The sequence below is a fragment of the Vulpes lagopus genome, chromosome 5, assembly GCF_018345385.1.
Source record: "Vulpes lagopus strain Blue_001 chromosome 5, ASM1834538v1, whole genome shotgun sequence".
Taxonomy (NCBI): domain Eukaryota; kingdom Metazoa; phylum Chordata; class Mammalia; order Carnivora; family Canidae; genus Vulpes; species Vulpes lagopus.
In genome coordinates, this window is record NC_054828.1 from 81,045,818 (window position 1) to 81,058,682 (window position 12,865).

The following is a 12,865-nucleotide window of genomic DNA, read 5'->3' on the forward strand; positions in this document are numbered from 1 at the left end:
TCTTTCACTGATGGAGTCACGGCGAGGTGGCCACTCTCCCTGCAGTAGGACCCGGAGTGGGTCCTCCACAAGAAGGCCTGACTCGAAACAGGCTGTGGGGAGGTCCAGGTGAACCTCACCTCCAAATTGTGAAACTAGTGACACTGCTACGATTCCTGTGGCTACACTTTCACTCCTGAGCGTACTGTTGACTTAAGTAGACTCAGAGGGGGTTGGACGAGGCCCACCTGCGCAGTAGGCCTTTCTCTGCAGCACCCTCCCTTAGGGGAAGGCCGTCAGCAATATCAGCAGCCCTGCCTCTCAGATTTCTCCCCCTGCACAATCCTTAAACTGTTTGCTAGTTGAGTCTTTGCTTTTTTGACTACTTGATGGTTTTGATGAGTTAGCCGTGATCCACATGGTTTTGATGAGTTAGCCGTGATCCACTTGATCACAGCCGTGATTCAAGTACATCTCTGAGAGTTGGCCTTTGGCTGGGATTATGTTTTAACAGTCTTGAAATGAGATCCCTGGCTCCCTCCAGCACGAAGTCAGGGAATGTGAATTCAACTTGGAAGTAAGTTCAGTCACAAAATGCAGCTTAGAGAAACAGTATGAATATTCAGCTCACAGCCAATGTTAAGGCTGATAAGCATTCTACAAGAAGCAATGGATCATTTCTCATTAGGTCTTACCTATAATATTCTTTTATAGGTCTCTTGGTATGTGCTTGCCTCAAAAGGAGGCTTCCCAACTAGAAATTCATAGCAAAGAACCCCAAGGCTCCAGAGATCCACCTTCTCATCATGCATTTGGCCTTCATTCATCTCTGGGGGCAAGTAATCTGGGGTACCACATAGGGTGGTTCTCCTGGAGGATGGAGCATGTACTGACTACCCAAAATTTGCGATCTTAAGCTTTCCAGCTGATCCAAGGAGTAGGTTCTCTGGCTTAATGTCTCTGTGAATTACTCTCTTTGAGTGACAGTAAGACAGGGCATCTGCCAACTCTGTGATATAAGTAGCAGTTCTCTGCTCATCATACTTTGACAGTTTCTGAAGTTCTCTGTAGACAGCTCCAAGAGGTACATATTCTAGAATTAGGTAAACTCTGGTGGCATCATGGAAATAACCATACAGCCAAAGAATATTTGGATGCCTAAGGTGGGACTGTATTTCTACTTCTCAGCTGATGCTCAACTCCTACTTTCTCCAGTTCAGCTTTAAATAATACTTTAATAGCCAGGATAAATTTGCTTTGTTTTTCTCTTGCCAAGTAAACATTACCAAACTTTCCTTTACCCAGTGGACAGCCAATTTCAAAATCTTCCAAAGCCCATTGCCTTTTTTTTTTTTTTTTGATTCTTCATTTTTCTGTTTTGTTGCCAGTTCCTTTTCAGAATTATTTCCAGGGGCTGATGACGAGGGGTGCTCACTCTTTTGGGTATTATTCAGTGACCTAGAGACAGGACAAGGGACACCAGTTGCCTGCAATTGCTTCTGCTTCAGATTCGGAGCCGGTTTATGGCTGGAGACGAGTTTTTGTGTTTGTGGAGGAACTCGCTGGGAAGAATTTGAAGGACACAAGACCTGCTGGGCCTGGCCACTATTTGCAGGTAACGGATTCTGTGAAGGAACTTGCTGAGTCACCAGAACACGTTTTGGACCATCACCAAGTGCAATTGTAGTCTTAACAGGCCCTGCAATGCAGTTTTCTTTATATTTGTCCATCATGCCCGTCGGCTCCTGCCTCCAACCCAAGCTGCCGAGTCCTCCAGAGAGCTCATGATAATAGTTTTTCTAAATTTGATATATCATTCCCATGCATAAATTCTTGATTTTGTTACAAAGAGATGTATCCACAATATATTATTGTTTTGCACATTTTAAGACTTTATATGGATAATCCTACTAATGTATACTTCTCCAGTGTGCTTTTTTCACTTACCTTACTCATCCATATTGACAAATGTAGTTCTAGTTCATATGTTTGCACTGCTGTATAGAATTCTCAAGCTTATATCATAACCCCATGATGCACTCATACGCTGCTGGTCATTTACAGTGTTTCCATGCTGTTGCTGTTACCCACACTCCATCAACAGGAGAATTGAGGCTCAGGGAGGTGTACTTACTGTGTGCTCCATTAACCCATGAACCCAGAAAGCAGTTTGCCTCCGGATTGCTGCCTCTAGGAAATCTCTGGCACTTGCAAGAAGCTCAATATATATCTGTTGAATAACTGAATGAGGTATGCTCAGAAAAATCCAGAGTCAGATTCAGTTCCACAATGGATTTCTCTCCCTTTCCATTTTACCCTGGTGCCTGACATATATTCCCTGTGGTCAGGGAGGCCCACTCAGGCAACACACTGTGTGTAAATGTAAGATGGGAAATGCTGAATGAGGACTTAAAAAACTTGTTCAATTCATGAACAAAGTAGGAATTTAAAGAAAGAGATAAAATACTGAAAAGTACACAACAGAAATCATAGAGGTAAATAATATAATAACTGAAAGGAAAATTCAGTAGAGGAATTTAACAAGAGATTAGATCAAGCAGAAGAATCAGCAAACTCAAAGACAAGGCATTAGAAGTCATCCAATCAAAGAAACAAATGAAAAAGAGTAAAGATAGTTTAAAGGACTTCTAGAACACTAATGTATGCATTGTAGAGGTCTCAAAAGGAGAAGAGAAAGAAATGAATAGAAGCTTATTCAAAGAAATGGCTAAAAACTTCTCTAAACTGGGGATGGAAATATATATCCAGATCTATAAAGCCCAAAGAATACCAAATAAGGAGAACTAAAGAGAATCACACCAAGATACATTATAATTAATGTGTCAAGTTAAAGACAAAGAGAGGATCTTAAAAGCAGCTAGAGTAAAGCAACTTGTTACATACAGGGGAAAACCCATAAGACTAAGCATATTTTTCAGCAGAAACCTTGCAGGTATTGAAGAGAGTAGATGATATATTCAAAACCCTGGAAGAAAAAAACTGCCAACCAAGAGCATTTCACCTGCCAAAGTAGTACTTCAGAATTGAAGGAGGGATAGATAAATAGTTTCCCACACAAACAAAAGCTAAAGGAATCCATCACCACTAGATTGGCTTAGACTAGTGTTACAAAAAATGTCAAAAGGAATTTTTCAAACTGAAATGACATCATGCTAAGTAGTAACATGAAAACATATGAAAGTATAAAACTCACTGGTAGAATTAAATTCAGAATAATCCAATATTGTGATGGTTGAAGGAAAATAATTTTTAACCCTTGTATAAAGGTTAAAACACTAAGATATTAAAATAACTAAACTACAATAACTCTTTAGTGTATATGCAATATAAATAGATGCAAATTGAAACATCAAAAACAGAAAATGTAGGGGAAGAGTAAAAATTTAGAGTTTTTACATGCATTTATAGTTTGTATCAGCTTAAAATAGGCAGTTAAAAGTATAGGATGTTTTAAGTAGGCTTCACAGTAACCACAAACCAAAAATCTGCAGTAGATACACAAAAGAGGAAAGGAAGGATCCAAGCATCCTGCTGGAGAAAATCATCAAAACAGAAAGGATGATAGCAACAGAGGAAAAAAAGAACAAAAGAACTACAAAACAGCCAGAAAACAATTAACAAAATGGCAATAATACGTCCATACTTAACAATAATTACTTTAAATGTAAAAGGACTTAATTCTTAATCAAAAGACATGGTTGAATAGATATTTTTAAAAAGAAAAAAATAGACCCAAGTATATGCTGCCTCCAAGAGACTTCAGCTTTAAGAACACTTATAGACTAAAAGGGAAAAACATATTCCATGAAAATGGCAATCAAGAGAAAGCAAATTTCTATGCTACTGCCTGATGTTTTATAAGGTCATTGTCCTTATACTTGAAGAAGAATGGAAAATTGCCCCCACACGCTTGGTCTGTTTCCTTAAGTAGCAAACCAACCTATCCTAGCAGCTTCTACCCCCAGGCAAAGGACTTCACTAACTAGAATGAATTCTTGCAAACTACTATGTCTCTTAGGCCTGAACATTTAACATTCCTCATCTTTCATTTTAATACCAAAGCACATTTTAAGGGCATGGCTGAGCATGGTACTGTACCCAGCAAGTCAAGCACATGCAGCCTCTGTTGTCAAAGCAGAGAACACCATGAAGAGGGAATACAGATAATTTGACATAAACACTGAGTAATAATTCCTTTAAGTCTGTGGCCTACTGTGCCTACAGGATGCCAAACATCTGGATGGAAGATGCAACATTTGGTCAGGAGTTTCACTATTCTTCCAGATAATTGAATAGACTTTCATTGTGAATTGTATAAACCTAACAATTATAATAGTTATGCCAACTTATATTTCCATGATTTACAACTGCAGGATACATATATGTGTAAGTATGTGTGTGTGTTTATATAACTTCATTTAATTACCATATCCTTATGGAATAGGCTTAATTATCCAATTTTACAGATGAGGAAGTTGAGAGTCTTTGTTAAACATGTATTGATCTCATACTCTGTGCCAAACACAAGACCTACAAAAAAGAAATAAAAAAGTTCCTGCCCTAAAGGTGCTCGGAGACCAAAGCAGAAGCTTGGAATTTGAACTTGACTTGCCCAAGGTCACACAACTATTTACTGTTAGATCCAGGACTCCATCCTCCATCCAATTTTTCTGGCACCAAGTTCAGTGACCTCTTAACAGCTGTCATCAATAAAGTCCAGATGCAAGAGCAAGGAATAGACAGGATAAGGGATAAAGATGTGCTAGAATTCGCTGGATTGGAAGAGTCTTGTTAGTAACACCAAAATCAGAAACAAAGTACAAACAATTAAAGTTACAATTCTGAAAATTATGACCAGACATTAGAAAATGTTTTTGATGTAATGTTGGGTTAAAAAAACAAAGACAAATGGCATGTGTCTACTCATGTTCACTTGGTACACATATGGACAGGTACAGGACAAGAGCATGCACAAATTTAAACAGCTAGATTTTCTTCATGTACCAAGGTAGTTAGTGGCTGAAATTTTCTTTCTTCATTTCCTTCTTTCTTTCTCTCTTTCCTTCCTTCTTTTCTTTCTTTCTTTCTTTCTTTCTTTTCTTTTTTTCTCCTTCCTATTAGTTTATAGCTTTGTTGATGTTGCTAAAATACAAATTCTAGGTAGGAAAAGAGATAATATGGAAATATTAAAGGTTTTGCAGCTGGGAAGACCTGGATCCAAATGGCAGTTTTGCCAATGACTAACTATACAATGCAGGGAAAGTTATTTAACTTCTCTGTGCCTCGGTTTCTTTGGCAAAGAATAATATTAATTTTGCAGGGTTATGCTAAAGATTAGTGATTGTGCCTTAGGACACTAAATAAACAAAAACCAACCACTCAACCTATAATTTTTAAATTTATGTATTTATTTATTTATTTATTTATTTATTTATTTATTTATTTCAGACAGAGAGAGAGAACACAAGCAGGGGAAGAGGGGCAAAGGGAGAGGAAGAGCATGAAGCAGGCTCCCCACTGAGCAGGGAGCCCGATGCAGGGCTTGACCCCAAGACCCTGAGATTAGGATCCAAGCCAAAGGCAGACACCTAACTGACTGAGCAACCCAGGCACCCCTCAACCTGCAATTACTTTATCATTATGATTATATAATATAAGCCAAGAAGCATGTCAGAGGACATGTAGACTTGCAGATCCTGCTCTGAGGCTCCGGTTTGGCCAAAAGTCTGCAATGACATCTTTAACCCAAAGAAGAGGAATGTGGAATCATCCTTAGCAGCAGCAAAAACACATGTTGAGCCAGGTCCTTAGAATACAAACATATAAAACACCACCTGTTCTAAAGGGATTTACCATCTATCTTTTTACCAACTCAATAAGCATTTATTATGAACCTCTTATAAGTCAGAGACCAAAAGAACAACCAGTGGTATAAAGATAAATAGGACTTAGTCCTTACCATAGTTTACCAGAAAGAAACAATCATGAAAACAGATAAATACAATATAACACAGAGAACATAATCACAAAGTTAGGCATTTGAAAGCATAGATAAATACACCCAACTGGAAAGGGAAGATTAGGGAAGTCTAGGAAGGATTTCTGGAAGCATTGGCCCTGGAACTAAGCCTTTAAGTATAAGCAGAAGTTGGTTAGAAAAAAAGGGGACTGGGTGTGTGGCAGAAAAGCATCCCAGGAAGAGAGCAAGATATAAGGAATGACATGTTACATAACAGGTAGGTTTTTTTCCAGAGCACAGAATTTGAAGCAGGGGATGAGACTGGCGAAGGAGGTAGGAACCAACTCAAATGAGGCTTCATATACCTCCAGAGGGTAGTGAAGAATTTAAAGCCAGGAAGGTGGGTGTCAAGGTGGTCAGCTTTACAGCTCAAATGAAGGCTCTAGAGCCCTGTAGAGGAAAGGTGTGAATGGGACAACCAGGATGGAGGTAAGGGTCACCTCTAGGGGTTCAGAAGACAGATGAGTGTGCACTGAGACAGAGATCGCTTACAAGGAGATGATGGTTATGGAAACCAGATGGAAGACAGTTCCTAACAATCCCAAGAGCCTGATGAGAAGTAGAAAGGAAGTACTTTCTTAAGCTTTGAGAAAAATTTTGTGACAGACGGTCTGGGAAAGCTTAGTAGAGGAGAGAGGAGTTGAGCAGCCCTTTAAACTTTAAAGAAGAAGAAGACATGGTGGAGAAAGAGGGCAGATCCCAGGGGAAGAAACAGAATTAACAAAGACAAGCATAATGTGTAGGTTGGGTTCACAAAAGAAGGTCAGTCAACAATAAGAATGTATAACCTTTGACCGGCCCTCTACATTGTAAATTCTCATCCCCATTACAGGGAAGTATTTGTGCCAGATAGATTATGTTTTCTCCCCCAAACTCCTGCTTTCCTGAGGCATAAAGAGAGGTTATCATAAGCTCAAAGTAGAGAGATTCAGAAGTTCTTCTAGACTATAATCCAGAAAAGAAAAGAGTCCCTCCTGATGGCATGAAAGCTCTGGTGGTCTTATGGTGACTCCAGGCTGTGGCCAGACAAGGGCAGAGCCTCCTTCTCCTGCTCTGGCTTTCTCATTCCTCACCTCCAGCTCCACTCCCTGCCATCCAATGGCAGACAGAAGTGACTAGCTGACCAGTGGTGCCAAAGAAAAGAGAAAAGTGACATGGGAAGAGGTGGGAAAAAAACTGTTAAAGTGACCAAAGGGTCAAGGATGAAGGGAAGAAAGACAGTGTCAAAGGTGAGAGGTTCCCTTGCTAACCTGAATGCCATAGGAGTGCACAGGATCAGACAAGAAATATTAGACTTTGTGAGACATTCACTCTTTGTCTCAACTTCTCATCTCTGCCACTTAGCATCTTGTGTCACTTAGCACAACTGGTAAATAAAGAAGCATAGTTATGTTTCAGTAAAACTTTGTTTTTGGACACTGAGATTTGGATTTCATAAAATGTCCACAAAATATTTGTCTTTGATTTTTTTTTTCAGTTAAAAACATAAAAGCCATTCTTAGCTCACATACTAGTACAGCCAGTGGGCTGGGTTTGGTGTGTGGAATGTGGTTTGCCATCCCTGGTTTAGAATAATGTTCTCACACAGAAGAGCTGGAATGGGTCAAGTAGCCTAGAGAAGTCATTCCTAAACCTACACTCCTGTGGGTTCTGACTGGGATGGGATATAGGGCAGAAAGTGAAGAACGGAACAGTTTCTCTACTTTCACTGGTGTCTCCCTAGATAATAAGTTATACAGTAACTGTACCACTCGTTTTCCCATCATCAAGGATGTAGCAGTGGGGTTTTATATTGTTTTTTATTAATTAAATTTTGAAATACTCCTTCCAATATTTCTATAAACCAAATCATGGTATTAAAAAAACCATAATAAAACAATAGCCATACATATTTTGGCTATGATATGCTCCTCTGGATACTAAGGAAGTCAGGTTAACATCTAGAGGCATGCCCATGAACAGCTAGACCCCACGGCCCCAGCTGCCCATCTGGGCAATGGCAAAACTTCTTATGAAGCTGTGAGACCTGCTCTTGCCCAACTGACTGCTCCCACTTGTAAGGTTCCCATATGTTCTGCAGACACATGTTTTATTGACCCTCCCAAGTCTCAGTGTCTTCCCTTACTAGATACTAAACAATCTATCCTAGTTTCCAAAGATTTATGTGGCCTTGGTTGGAAAATACTTAAGAATCCTTGGGCTTTGCCTTTTCTCCCAGCAGCATAACTGAGGGGTAGCTGCGCATCAAAATAAGGTGATTAGGAAGATTGACATACATGATTCTTGACCAAGAGCCCAATTTTCCTTGGCCTAGACATAAGTCTCCAGATTTCCTTAAAATAAATCATCAATATCATATCAAATTCAGATTCTAAAACACCCCATCCCCCGCCCCCATCCGACCCACTGCCCCCAGAATAAAAGGATCCATGTTGTTACACTTCCCTTCTTTTCTGCTCTCTGGAAGCAGTTATTCTTGCTTTTTAGAGAGGATGTTGGAGATGCTCCCACTGACCTGTTGCTTTATCTATGCTCTAAAAGTTCTAACTCTGCAGCCACCAGCCCAGACTCTTTCTCCTTTGACACTCAAAATCTTTTAGAAGTGAAGACAAAAGGAAGGAGCAAAGGGAAGAAGAAAAGCCCTAGAAAAAATGAGGATGCATATGGAGGTTTCTTGTTCCTGACACTCCTGACCTCAGCCAGCCATGATGGGTGGGAAAGGAGCCAGCCACACACACTAGTGTATGATCCACAGAACTCAAACCTAAAATGACCCTGCTAAAGGAATTTCATAGAGCCAACCATGAAACACTTCATTGGGTACATTTCCCACAAGTCAAAGCTCACAGGACTCACTTGGCTGGTAGTAGAGAGCCCTTCCCTCACTGCTAGGGTGTCAGGAAGTTGGATGCACTTCTCCCAACTACCCAGATACAGCCAAAAACCCACTTTCTGCCACGAGGCACAAGGGTGGTTCGGCTGGCTTCCCACAAATCTCGTTCTGAAGGAAGCATACAGCTCCTCTGAAAACATATTCATTCTCTTCTCCCATTTGATCTTTCTTCCACATGCTTTTTGGATTAATGCTGGCATTTTATTTCCATCTGTTTTCAACTCTGGGTTAGAAACGTCCGAGTCAGGCTCTAGCCTTCTATGTGGCTGGGGGACCCTTTGCAGGGCACTGCTCCAGAGCAGGATCTGTGGAAGATCACCTGCATGTCTTCCTTCAAGTCCACAAACATTGAGTGAGCGCCTCCTATGTGCCAAGCATTGTGCCATTCATCAGGCACTTGGAGGTGCCATGTTATGCCACTGTGCAAAATCCAGAACAGGTTCCCATGTCACTTGAGTAAAAGCTCAAGCCATTATAGTGATCAGCAGTTCATAAGATGACCCTCCTTCCTGCCCACTATCCCTCTGATCTCACATCCTGCAACTTTCCTTCTGACGATCCAAAGCCACCCTTGACTCGTTACTGTGCCGTGGCCACGCGTGCCACATTCTGCCTGGGTGCCTTGGCACCGGCTGTTCCCTCCACTCCCCTCCCCAAATGCCCTTTGCCCACAGTAGCCAACTTCTTCACCTTCAAATCTTTCTTTGCTCAAATATTACCTTTCAACAAGGCCAATACTGACAATACTGCTGACAACTGCAACCCGTCACCAGCACACCTGACACCACCTTTTACCCACTCTAAATTTTATTTTTCTGCAGCACTTATCACCTACTGCCTTGGCCCAGTTCCCTGGAAAACATAGCTTAAAGGAATGCAATCCCAGGGAAGCATACATGAGGGAAGAGGAGGTAAGGTATAGAAGTAGGGAGAGCAAACCTAAGGGAATATGTTTTCCAAATGACCATAGTATTGTAAAATGTGACAGCTGGGTCCCACAGGACATCTTCAAGGAGGCTAAGCAAAGCAATTCATCTCAGAACAATCTGCCCAGGGGAGGAGAGAAGAATGTACCCTTTGGTCGCTGCTCTCTCATTGGTCAAAGTCAGCTCCATGTGTGTCAACTCATACTTCTAAGTGATGTGAAAGCAGATGAGCCCAGAGGAGTTTCTCAGCTTCATGAGAACAGGAAGCCCCAGCGTGGAAGGTGGGAATTAAACGATGGCAGGATAGGCACCAGGTGAGGGCTTCTGGGCCATTCCTGAGATCAGCCTAAAGGATGGCCCTTGCAGCTGGCCCCTTAGCTGTAGGAGTGGCAGTGGTGGGTATCTCCAAGGACTGCACCAGTGTGCACGCATAAGTGGCTCTAGACTGGCAGGCACAGACGCAACCAATGCCAGGCCTGCTCCCAGCCAGGCCAGGTCCGTGGATCTGGATGACATAAAAACTGAATCCTGTATAACCTTCCAACATCTCCCTTGACTAGAAATTAAGCTCCTCAAGGCAAGACCTTCGTCTACTTGTGTTCCCCGATGCACCCCAGAAATCTAGGGAAAGGCCTGGCACATGATGGGTCCTCAGTACTTTTTGAAAGAACAAAAGGGCAGTGCTAATGAATGAGATAGAAACCCTGCCCTCAACGAGCTTACAGGGCCTGGGGGACACAGACAAGCAAACAGCTCAGTGCGGTGCCAAGTAGAAGCATAGTGCTGGCGGTAGGACAGGCAGCTGCAGGAGCACTTGGCAGAGCTGTGAGTCCTGGTGAGTAGACTTTAGATGTGACAAGTTGTTCCCAGCCTGGCGTATCCCATAAAACAAGAACACTGGAACGGGAAGTCAAGATCTGGGCTCCAAACCCAACCTCAGCTGCAAATCAGCCGTAGGATCTTACGAAAATAATTACTATTTATCAAGTGCTCACTTTCCGCCAGATCACAGTGTGAGTAATTCACTGTCTCAGTCCGTTTGGGCTACTGTAACAGAGTACCGTAGACTGGCTGGCTTATAAACAACAGAAATTTATTTCTCACAGTTCTGGAGGCTGGGAAGCCAAAGATCAAGGCACCAGCAGATTCGGCGTCTGGTTCATAGATGGCTGTCTTTGTGCTGTGTCCCCACTAGGCCAAAGGGATGAGGGAGCTCCCTGGGTTACCTTTTATAAGAGCGTGAATCTGGTACAGAAAGCAGAGCTCTAATGATTCCCCCAAAGGCCCCACCTCCTAACACCAATGCCTTGGGTGTAAGATTTAACATATGAATTTGGGTCAGGGTAGGGATGTTTAGTCCATGGCATTTCCATAGATTTCTTATGTCATTCTTGCAACAATTCCTTGAGACAGATATGATGATGTTCATTTAATGGAAATCTAAACCAAATCCAGAAATGTTCAATGACTCTACCCAAGTTTTTCTGACTCAGAAATGGCAGAGCTAGGATTTGAACTCCCAACCTCCTCTGCCAAAGTCTAAGCTCCTAGTCACTGCCCTCTAACATTGTACAGCCAAATCTTAGTGCTCTCTTTTGTAAAATTAAAAGATTAGGAGGCTACCTAATCTTTTTTTTTTTTTTAAGATCTATTTATTTCAGAGAGAGAGCACATGTGTGAGTTGGGAGAGGGGCAGAAGGAGAGAATATTCAAGCAGACTCCCTGCAGAGTGTGGAGCCTGACGCAGGGCCTAAACCCATGGCCCGTGAGATCATGATCTGAGCCAAAACCAAGAGCCAGATGCTAAGCCACCCAGATTACCCCATCTTTCCCATTAAGCCTCCTTCTAAACATGTCAAGGTCAAAGAGAAGTGATCCAGCTCAGACTTGGTGGCAAATGGTAGCATATTGTCCAGGACAAATACACTTATGGTGTACTGGGGGCGACCAACCAGATCTGAGTCACCAGGAGCCTCCTTCCAGCCCTGGACCAGTGAGCACAAGTCTATCTATGCTGCACATGGGGACACACACAGGACATCAGCCTGGCCAGGGAAGAGGTGCCACCTGACGGGACTTGGTGTGGGATCCCGAAGGTACACATGAAGACAGAGTGTTCCTACTATTCTAAGTTCTGGAACGTGATTTATGAAAGCCCACCATTCACTCAATGCACAGCCTGAAGGGTGCAGGGCACCAGGACAAGTACACTCAAAGTCTATGACTCCGCTGAGGCATTGCAAAGTATCCGTCATTGGTCCAGATCACCACTGTCCCACAGAAATGTACTATGAGCCACAAATGGAATTTCACGATTTCTAGTAGCCACACTTTAAAAAATAAAAATAGGTAAAATTAATATTGAAATGTATTTAGTTTAACCCAACCTATCCAAAATATTATCAATTCACAGTGCAATCCATATAAGAATTATTGAGATATTTTACATTTTATTTTTCATACTAAATCTTTGACATTGAGTGTATATTTTACTGAAAGCACATCTTAATGCACAAGCCATATTTCAAGCGCTCAGTATGAATCAACATGAACCGTGTGAATGAATTGTGGCTGCTAAACTAGAGTGCCGGCCCCAGGGGCTGCTGGTGCTGCCGGAGAACACACACATGCACGCACACACTCACACCAAGCAGCATGGATAACAGAACTTTGTCAAATCCCTGCAGCATCAGGACCAGCAAATAACCCAAGTCACTGCCCTGCAGAGTGGGGGACCAGACGAAATGGATACCAACCTGAAATCACGCACATGGAATGCAGACAAATGAGAGGAAACCAGCCCTTCGTGGGGGAAACAAGACATCTGGCCTGTTGCCCTTTGAAGTTCAGTTCACCTTCTGATATCAAGAGTAGCAGGCCAAGGAAAAAAGTACTAGAGGCCTTTAAGCAGTTGAGGCAAGAGGTCAGAGTTCCTTGGTCAGTTCCTTAGGAATGAGATTCATTTGAGATCCGGGAGAGGGGAGAAAATTGCCGAAAAACCATCAAGTTAACAATTTGTCTATTTTG

At 42.1% G+C, this 12,865-nt stretch overlaps 1 pseudogene; it reads right to left on the reverse strand.

Moving 5' to 3' along the window:
- Positions 1 to 300: 300 nt before the first annotated feature.
- LOC121491833 lies at positions 301 to 1,709 on the reverse strand (annotated as a pseudogene).
- Between the last annotated feature and the right edge of the window lie 11,156 nt (positions 1,710 to 12,865).